We start from the raw sequence: 10,880 nt of genomic DNA, 5'->3' as shown, positions 1-10,880 counted from the left end.
CTTTCCTTATGCTGAGCCGCCAAGCCACCCAAAAGATTGGAACCAGACATGGTTCTACTGCCAGGACACTTCTCCGGCTGACGAGAATCCTCTGCCCGGCTTTCGCGCCCTGCGTCTGGAATCAAATCACCCCTTGCCAGACAAATTATCTCAAGCTGAACGTCAACCACTTACACCCACCATCAACAAAATCAAAGCTCTTCTGGGGAACGGCTTAAATGGTATTGACCTGGTCCGGGTCTGGGTTGCCTGGCGGGTGATTCCTTTAAGCCGCCGCCCTAGCTTGATGTGCGAGTACACAGGCCGGAAAGATGATCCTCTACCGCACAGTCCAGAGGACTTACCTGAAGACGTTATTGATGATACAACCAAGTCGCTTCTGAACGAGAGCCTGGCAGATTGCGGGAGAGTGGGCTTAAGCCCTTTCTGCAAGACTAACCCGGCTCCTGCGGTAAACCATTGACCTGAGTGCTTCTCCTTTCATTTTAACAATTTTCGTCTTAACTTCAAGAAACCTTTGTTGTATTTTACATGCTAATGATAAATTCTGGAAGGTCAGGTATGACCATGAAGCTGCTAAGAAAGCCGGGAAGGTTAAAAAAGCCGCCAGGAGAGCTGCTCCCCGCAAAAAGGGGAGTAAGCCTAGCGCTTCGGACCTGCTTCACCTGGAAGACACCTCTGAGTCAGAGGTAGCCCTTGATTCTTTAGGCTCCTTTTTTTAACCATCTTATTGACACTGATTATCAGCAGGAGGATACCGGAGCGAGTAACCCGGTGATTGAAGAGGTAACTATACTTTCCTCCGACTCGGAGCCCTTGCCAAGACCGAAAGTCCGAAGAGTAACCCGGAAAATAAGATTTTCACATCCTTTAGCTTATCAAGATCCTCAATTTCTTTTGAAGTGACAGATTCATGAGAGTCGGAGGCAGACCCGGACCAGCAAGGATGCAGACCTCTCCTCCGGCTTACCCGAAGCATCAAGGAAGCGCCGGACCAAGGTTATCTCCGACTTATATCCTTTTCATCCTTTGGCAGGCGTCACTCGTCAACCGCTCAATTCTTCTGATTCAAACTACAAGGGAACTTCACCTTCCTCCGACGACTCAATGCAGTCTAGCTTGCCGGCCTTCAAGACCGCCCCCGGGTAATAATGATCAGCTTACTTTGTGCTTATCTTACTCGTGTTTTTGCACTAACTCTTTGACTTTCAGTGTACAAGTAAAGCCCAGCAAGAGGGCGAAGAAAAATAAGTCGGCCGAAGAATCGGTCCTAACTGAACCGGAGGCTTCTGCTCATGAGCCGCCGTCTGCCTCGGCTCCTGAAACCACCGCTCCATCTGAAGAACAAGTCATGGAGGGTTCTGATAACCCGGAGATCCCCAGCCCGGCTCAACCGGCCGATGAGCCGGATGTTGTAATCACCCGGACAGAGTTTGTCGAGCCAGGAAGACCCACTATGCTAGCTAGATGCTCTGCCAAGGAAGAACTGCTGGAGCGCCGCAGGGCCAGGCTGGATATCACTGACTATGCTAATTTGAGCATTGGAGATATTGTCTCCGGCTATGTTAATCAAGTGCACAACAGCCGGGGCCTGGAAATTGACATGGTGAAGCTAATCCAGCAAAAATCTGAGGTATGATTCTCTTGCTTATTCCATATTTATCCTTACCATGTCAGCCCCCAAGTCTATGACTTATGATAAAATATGTTGTAGACTTAATACCGGCTTAATAACTACTGCAAGAAAGCCGGCTTACCTGGTACCACTCAAGGGCCGGCTTAAACAGCATAGTTGACCCGGTTCTTTCCTTATTTTAACCAAGTAGTTGAGCAACTGTACACATTAGCCCCCAAGTGCCAAGTACCTTTGCCTGCAAAGTGCTTGGGACTTATTTTCATGAACCGGCACTGTAATTAGAGCTTTTCAGCCTACATTAGCCCCCAAGTGCCAAGTGCCTTTGCTTGTAAAGTGCTTGGGACTTAATGTCGCATTATAATCACCCTAACTGTAACCCGGAAATTGTACAGGCCGCCTGCAAGAAATTTGAATCGGAAATCTCTGATCTAAAGAACCGCCTAAAACCTCAGGAAAATGAGACCCAAAAGGCCAATTCCAAATTTGAATTCAGTGTCTCTGCACAAGAAAAACTAAAGAAAAAATTTGAAGCAGAAAGAAAAGCCTGGGCGGATGAGAAGACTGCCTTGCTCAGCCGGGCCGAACAAGCGGAGGCTGCTCTTACTGAAAGAACCGCCGAACTCTCCGGCTTAAAACGCCATGTCTCTCAGATGGTCTCCACAATCTTCGGTAAGTTACTCTGTAAGTTTCTAACAGGTTTACATCATTCATGTCTCATAAGTCCCACCATTGCCATCAGCTCACCTGACTTTGTTATGCAGGTCCCAGAAGTTCCAATCTCAATTAGAACATGTTGACCAAGCTGAAGGCGGTTTATACCTTGGTAGAGCAACTTTACACCGGGTCACAGCGTGCTTTAGCCATTGTGGCTCTGTCAAATGAGGTTCCTACCCACCTGGCAGATGTACTCAGGCGGCTTGCCGTACTTCCTCAACGCTTCCAAGAGTTGAGACGAGCTTCTGCAAGAGCCGGAGCTATAGCCGCTCTGAGCCGGGCCAAGGCGTTTCTACCGGAGCTAGACCCGGCCGACATCGCTCTTGGATACCCCAGCTTGAAGGAAGACGACACCCCCTTTGATCAGAAAGACTTCGCCGCCTGTGTGAAGAGCGTGCGCCCGGTGGCAACCTTGATTGGGAATGATACAGACCTCACCAAGTATCAACCAGGCTATGATGCGGAGAATCAGAGAATCCCAACACCGCGCTATGAGGCAGTCAGCCTGATTCCTCCAACTCGTAAGCATACCTTCGCCCCTGAAGTTGACCCGGCCGGGTTAATTGATGATGAGGCTCAATTTGAAGCTTTAAGCGGCATTGACTGGAAATCATCAACCTTCCAGGTCATGGAAACAGCCGGAGGAGCGGAGAGGGATGAGCCGGAAGCTTCAACCCAACAAGCACTTTAATTTCTTAGGCGGCTCATGGTTATGCCTTAAAACAATGCCTCACCTTTTGGACTCGGGGAGTCCTGTAATAGAGTAGGACAAACACTTAATTTTGTCGTGCCATCGTGCACGTGTGCAGCGCTTAACTCTGTTGAAGCTGCTCTTTTATATTCCTCCGGGTTATGTTTGATCATTTGCTTCCCTTGAGTTTAAAGAGCTGTCTTTAATTGTCCTGCAAGCCTTCAAGTACACTTCCGGTTTATGTAACCCAAATAATGAGGTTGAGAACTCAACTCCGGCTCACCAGCACCTATAATGCTTATTGTGTGCTATCAACATTACTAATCAAAGGTAAGCCGGTGGAATAAGAACCACCCTTGCACACTTTTGATATGATCAAAAGAACTTGTTGCAAACCAAAAGATCAAAAACTTAGGGGCTTCTGATTCGAATACGACCAGAGAACCGTCCCAAAGGGGTTAAGCTAAGATTCGAATGCGATCATATAACCCCCAGTGGCTTTGGCGTTGCCGATCAAGAGGGTACCGACAGCTATGTTCTCTTTGGTTCGAATACGACCTATGTTTGAATAGGAAGCCCCCAAATGACCTTGAGAGTTGTTTAACGACGCTGATTCGAATACGATCCACGTCGGTTCCCAAAGGGGGTTGAGCTATGATTCAAATATGATCAAGAAAAACTCCCCAATGAGCTCGGCAATTTGCCAATCAAGTGGGTATCGACAGCTATGTTCTCTTTGGTTCGAATACGACCTATGTTTGAACAGGAAGCCCCCAAGCGATCATATTGTTAACGGCTAGATTCGAATACGATCATAAGCCGGATCAACCTCCAAGTGACCATGTAAAGTTGTAATGGAAATAACAATAATACATTTACCTTTGGAGGAAAAAAGGACAGAGGTCCTGCTTTATTATTTATCACAATATATACATGGCTATAGAAATATGTACATTATGAGAGCCAGTGGCTCAAGTGTAATAAGGCCGAAGCTGAGCTATGTTCCACGGCCGACGGGTCTCTTCCGCCGACTTTCGTGAATCTTTGTGCTCCCGAACATCGATAAGGTAGTATGACCCGTTGTGCAAGTTCTTGCTGACCACAAAGGGCCCTTCCCAAGGCGGGGATAACTTGTGCGCGTCTGTTTGATCCTGGATGAGCCGGAGCACCAGATCACCTTCCTGAAAGATCCTGGACTTAACCCGGCGGCTGTGATAGCACCGCGGGTCCTGTTGGTAAATCGCCGAGCGAGCCGCTGCTACATCACGTTGTTCGTCCAACAAGTCCAGAGCATCTTGACGCGCCTGCTCATTATTCGCCTCAACATAAGCCGCCACTCGAGGCGAGTCATGACGGATGTCCCTAGGGAGGATCGCCTCCGCTCCACAAACCATGAAGAAAGGCGTGTAACCCGTAGACCTGTTAGGAGTAGTATTGATGCTCCATAACACGGAGGGTAACTCCTCCACCCAACAACCCGGCGTCCGTTGCAAAGGGACCAAAAGCCGGGGCTTGATGCCCTTCAAGATTTCCTGATTGGCTCTCTCAGCTTGACCATTGGATTGAGGGTGAGCCACTGATGAAACATCAAGCCGAATATGCCCTCGTTGACAAAACTCCTCCATGGCGCCTTTAGACAGATTGGTACCATTGTCAGTTATAATGCTGTGTGGAAAACCAAAGCGAAATATCACCTTTTTCATGAACTGAACCGTCGTGGCTGCATCACACTTACTAACGGGCTCTGCCTCAACCCACTTTGTGAACTTGTCAACCGCCACCAAGAGGTGGGTCTTCTTATCCTTGGACCGTTTGAAAGGCCCAACCATATCAAGCCCCCAGACTACAAACGGCTAAGTGATTGGAATCATCCTCAACTCTTGAGCCGGCACGTGAGCACATCTTGAAAACTTCTGACAACCGTCACATTTACTGACCAAGTCCTCTGCATCAGCATGAGCCATCAGCCAATAAAACCCATGACGAAAGGCCTTGGCCACAAGGGATTTTGAGCCAGCATGATGGCCACAATCCCCCTCGTGAATCTCACGTAAAATTTCTTGACCTTCCTCAGAGGAAACACAACGCTGAAAAGCTCCAGTGACACTGCGATGATGCAACTCACCATTGATAATTACCATTGACTTAGACCGCCGGGTTATTTGCCTTGCCAAAGATTCATCCTCAGGCAACTCTCCCTGGGTCATGTAAGCCAAGTATGGCACTGTCCAATCTGGGATAGCGTGGAGAGCCTCTACCAACTGTGCTTCCGGGTCAGGAATAGCCAAGTCTTCCTCTGTAGGCAACTTGACAGAAGGATTATGCAGAATATCCAAGAAAGTATTAGGCGGCACCGGCTTTCGCTGAGAGCCTAACCGGCTTAATGCATCAGCCGCCTCGTTTTTTCTGCGATCGATGTACTCTACTTGGTAACCCTGAAAATGTCCAGCAATGGCATCAACTTCACGGCGATAAGCCGCCATGAGGGGGCCCTTGGAATCCCACTTGCCTGATACTTGTTGGGCCACCAAATCTGAGTCACCAAAGCATCTTACCCGGCTTAAGCTCATCTCCTTAGCCATCCGAAGACCATGGAGCAAAGCCTCGTACTTAGCCGCATTGTTAGTACAGGGAAACATCAACCGTAGTACATAACAAAACTTGTCACCTCAAGGGGAAGCTAACACAACTCCAGCCCCCGAGCCCTCCAATTGCCTGGACCTGTCAAAGTGAATAGTCCAGTATGTATTATCCGGTTTCTCTTCAGGCACCTGCAGCTCTGTCCAATCGTTGATGAAATCCACCAATGCTTGAGATTTGATAGCAGTGCGTGGCACGTATTTTAGACCATGAGGCCCAAGTTCTATAGCCCACTTAGCAACCCTTCCTGTGGCTTCTTTGTTTTGGATGATATCTCCTAGGGGGCAGAACTGACCACAGTGATAGGGTGGCCCTGGAAATAATGCTTAAGCTTCCGGCTTGCCATGAACACACCATAAACAAGCTTCTGCCAATGTGGATACTGTTGTTTGGACTCAATGAGTACTTCGCTGACGTAGTAAACCGGCCGCTGAACCGGATGTTCCTTACCCGCTTCCTTACGCTCCACCACCACAGCCACACTGACGGCTCACGTGTTAGCGGCTACATACAACAATAAAGGCTCCTTGTCGACAGGAGCAGCAAGGACTGGCGGCTCAGCTAGCTGTCGTTTCAAATCCTCAAAAGCAGCATTAGCAGCATCATTCCAGACAAAGTTATCTGTTTTCTTCACCAGCTGATACAGTGGCATGGCCTTTTCACCCAACCGTCTTATAAACCGGCTCAACGCAGCAACGTGACCCGCCAGACGCTGGACGTCATTTATGCACGCCGGCTTAGCCAGAGAGGTGATTGCCTTGATCTTCTCCGGGTTAGCCTCAATGCCTCTGTGAGAAACTAGAAAACCCAAGAGCTTGCCTGCAGGAACACCAAAGACACATTTAGCCGGGTTAAGCATCATCTTGTAGACCCGGAGATTATCAAAGGTCTCTCTCAAATCATCTATCAAGGTCTCCTTCTTTCTGGATTTGACCACGATATCATCCACATAGGCATGAACGTTGCGCCCAATCTGATTATGAAGACAATTCTACACGCAACGCTGGTAAGTCGCCTGTGCACTCTTGAGCCCAAAAGGCATAGACACATAGCAGAAGGCTCCAAAAGGAGTAATGAACGCCGTCTTCTCTTGGTCCTTAACAGCCATTTTGATCTGATGGTAACCAGAATATGCATCCAAAAAACTCAAACGCTCACAACCCGCCGTAGCATCAATAATTTGATCAATACGAGGGAGAGCAAAAGGATCAGCCGGACAAGCTTTGTTTAGATCCGTGTAATCCACGCACATACGCCAGGTGCCGTTCTTCTTGAGCACGAGCACCGGGTTGGCTAACCATTCTGGATGAAAAACTTCAACGATAAACCCGGCCGCCAAGAGCCGAGCTACTTCCTCACCAATGGCTTTCCGCCTCTCCTCATTAAACCGCCGGAGGAATTGCCTGACTGGCTTAAATTTCGAATCAATATTGAGAGTGTGCTCAGCGAGTTCTCTAGGTACACCCGGCATGTCAGAAGGTTCCCATGCAAAGATGTCCCTGTTCTCACGGATGAACTCGATGAGCGCGCCTTCCTATTTCGGATCCAGATTGGCACTGATGCTGAACTGCTAGATGAGTCACCTGGAACAAAGTCAACAAGTTTAGTCTCATCAGCTGACTTAAATTTCATTACCGGTTCATGCTCCGTGGTTGGCTTTTTCAAAGACGTCATATCTGCCGGGTCAACATTATCCTTGTAAAACTTCAACTCCTCTGTTGCACAAACAGATTCAGCGTAAGCAGCGTCACCTTCTTCACACTCCAGGGCTATCTTTCGGCTGCCATGAACCGTAATGGTCGCATTGTGACCCGGCATCTTGAGCTGCAAATACATGTAACACGGCCGTGCCATGAACTTGGTGTAAGCCGACCGTCCAAATAGAGCATGGTACGGGCTTCTTATTTTAACCACTTCAAAAGTCAGTTTTTCCGCCCTGTAATTGTACTCATCTCCAAAGGCTACTTCTAGTTCGATCTTACCAACTGGATATGCCGACTTACCGGGCACCACCCCATGGAAAACAGTATTGGACTGGCTGAGGTTTTTATCCGTTAATCCCATACGACGGAAGGTCTCATAATAGAGGATGTTGATGCTGCTGCCTCCGTCCATGAGCACTTTAGTGAATTTATATCCCCCAACCTGAGGGGCCACCACCAAGGCCAGGTGACCCAGATTATCGACCCGTGGAGGGTGATCTTCCCTACTCCATATGATAGGCTGCTCAGACCATCTTAAATAGCGGGGAACCGCCGGCTCAACAGCATTCACAGCCCTTTTATGAAGCTTCTGCTCTCGCTTGCACAGACTGGTAGTAAACACATGATACTGCCCGCCATTGAGCTGCTTTGGATTGGTCTGGTATCCCCCTGCTGCTGCTACTGATTACCCCGGCCAGACTGCTGATTAAAACCCCCTTGAAAATTCTGAGAATTGGAATTTGAGCCGCCGCCCGGGCCATGAAAGCCGCCGGCGCCTGAGCCGCCGCCTGGCCCATTGTTGCCATTAAAAGCATTGGAATTTTTGAAGGCCTTCATGATTGCGCAGTCCTTCCATAGATGAGTGGCCGGCTTCTCCCTAGAGCCATGCCTCGGACAAGGCTCATTCAACAACTGCTCAAGCGTCGGGCCTGACCCGCCGGCTCGGGGAGGCGGTCTCCCCTTACGTCGGTGGTTGTTACCCTGTGAATTGGCGTTGGCCACAAACTCCATACTGCCATCAGCCTTACGCTTGTTACCTCCCTGGTTCGCCGGGTTATGCTGAGGGCCCTTGCCAATGCCGTTCTTCTTTCCCTTCCCTGTCCTTTCATCATCCGACGCGGGATCCTTGGTACTATCAGAGTCGGCGTACTTGACCAGAGCCGCCATCAGCGTACCCATGTCATTGCAATCACGCTTGAGCCGCCCGAGCTTCATCTTCAGGGGCGCAAAACGACAATTTTGCTCCAACATTAAAACTGCAGAACCGGCATCCATCTTATCAGACGAATGTATGATCTCTTTGACCGGGCGAACCCAATGGGTCGTAGACTCGCCCTCCTGCTGCTTGCAGTTAGTCAGATCCACAATTGACATAGATTGCCTACATGTATCTTTGAAGTTTTGAATGAACCGGGCTTTTAGCTCTGCCCATGACCCAATAGAATTAGGCGGTAGTCCCTTCAACCAAGTGCAGGCAGTTCCATCCAACATCATGGTGAAGTATTTGGCCATTGCCAGTTCGCTGACCTCCAACAACTCCATAGCCATCTCGTAGCTCTCGATCCATGCTCCGGGCTGTAAATCGGCCGTATAGTTAGGTACCTTCCTAGGTCCTTTGAAATCCTTGGGCAGACGTTCATTACGGAGAGCCGGCACCAGACAAGGGACACCTCCGATTCTCGTAGGTATACCTGCCTCGACAGAAGCCGTCGGATAAACTGGGAGGGGCTGGTAAGCCGTCAACTGAGGCGCCTGCTCCGCCTCTTGCTGTGCTCTGTCTTGGTCTACCACGTTAAAGGCTCCATTATGAGTTGGGCCGTGGCCAGCTGGCAAGTCACGGCACCGGACGTTGCTTGAGCCGGTCGCTGAAACCATGTGTCTGCTATAACTTGGGCTCTGGCCTGGACGAGGGGTTGAATGGATCCTGTCCCGGCTATATGAGTAGGCCTCCTGCTGCGCCAGAGCCGTCTGAAGAAGTTCTCTGACCCGGCGGGTTTCGACCGCCGTCGGAGAGTCGCCCTCGATTGGGAGAGCCGCCAGTCGTGCCGCCGCGGCGACCATGTTTTCCAACGGGTTGGCATAATGACCCGGTGGTATCGGCACATACTGAGGCGGGGTGGTGTTCACTCGGGGAGGCCCCATCACTTGCGGCTGAACCGGCGTTCCAGCCCCGGGTGCCATGATCTCCGGTGGGTTACTGGGCCCTGCACCAGGCGTGTTGAAGAGGTTTCGAGGATTGTAAACCGGAGGGAGTCGAGATTGAGCCTTCTGATGCCTCCTTCTCATGATCTCATTGGATGCGTTCTGATCCATCGTGAGCCGGAAAGACTGCGCCTGAATCAGCTGAGTCTGGGCGTCGAGAGCCGCCCGCTCTGCAGCCATCCTGATCCCTTCCGCTGCCAGATCCTCCTTGGCTTTTGCTATATCCAGCTTTAACTGTGCCACCTCCGCATCATGCTGAGCTTGATCCGCTGGGACGACCGTAGCGGTTAACAGGGCCGTCATCTTATCTGTGAGATCCATTAGCACCTGAGCCGGCGAGTGCGTAAGGCCCCCTGCCCCAGCGGTGGGGTTTTGAACAGGTTGTGCGCCGGCCATGAAGATTCCAACCCGGCTGGGCGGCTCAAAGGGGTCCGGAATACTGTCGTCATCGGAACAACCCTTGAGCCTGCCATCTTGAAGTTGATATAACGAGTTGGTCTCATCTGTGGACGACTCGCCGTTAGAGAGAGCGGCCGTCTCATCGCCAGATCTAGATCCTTCAGAGAGTCCTCCATGGACGCATCCCACGAAAGCACGCTTCAAGGCAGGCAGAGTCTGGGCGGGTCTTGCACGCTGAGCCGTCTCGATGAGATCGGCGCAGAGGTCTGGCTCAGGGCCCGGCTCACCAATCTTGCCAATGAAAACGTGGATTCCGCCGAAGGGGACCTGGTACCCGTACTCGATTGAGCCGGCGTCGGGGCCCCAGCTTGCATCGTCGATGTAGAGCTTGCCGCGACGACACTTGGTCATCCGGCCCACAGCGTATCCCTTGAGCCCTTCGAAGCTGCCCTTCAAGAACTCAAATCCACCGTGCGCTGGCCCCACGGTGGGCGCCAACTGTCGTGGAATTGTCACGGCAGATGCCCTCGAGCAAGGACTTAGTCGTGGAGCCATCGCCGCTAGGAAGCTTAAAGGGGTTAAACGGGACAAAGGACACGGAGATTATACTGGTTCGGCCCCTTACGTTGAAGGTAAAAGCCTACGTCCAGTTGAGGTGGTATTGCTTAGGGTTTCGATGACCAGGAGCTAAACCGCTCTGCTGGCTATCGATCTGGTCTTGCTTGTCCTGAACCGCCGCCGGGTTGTCCCTTTCTATAGAGAGGTTAACGCCCAGCGGCTCTCAGAGTCCCGGCCGGCTTATAACAGTGTCCGGCTCGGACTCTTTAACTATTCTTGCCTTACACTACAAGTCACGCCATAACGGCGGTTTATCACTACGAGCCTTAAGCCGCCT

This window comes from Aegilops tauschii, chromosome 4, assembly GCF_002575655.3.
Source record: "Aegilops tauschii subsp. strangulata cultivar AL8/78 chromosome 4, Aet v6.0, whole genome shotgun sequence".
NCBI lineage: Eukaryota > Viridiplantae > Streptophyta > Magnoliopsida > Poales > Poaceae > Aegilops > Aegilops tauschii.
Note: the sequence above shows the minus strand (reverse complement) of the source record.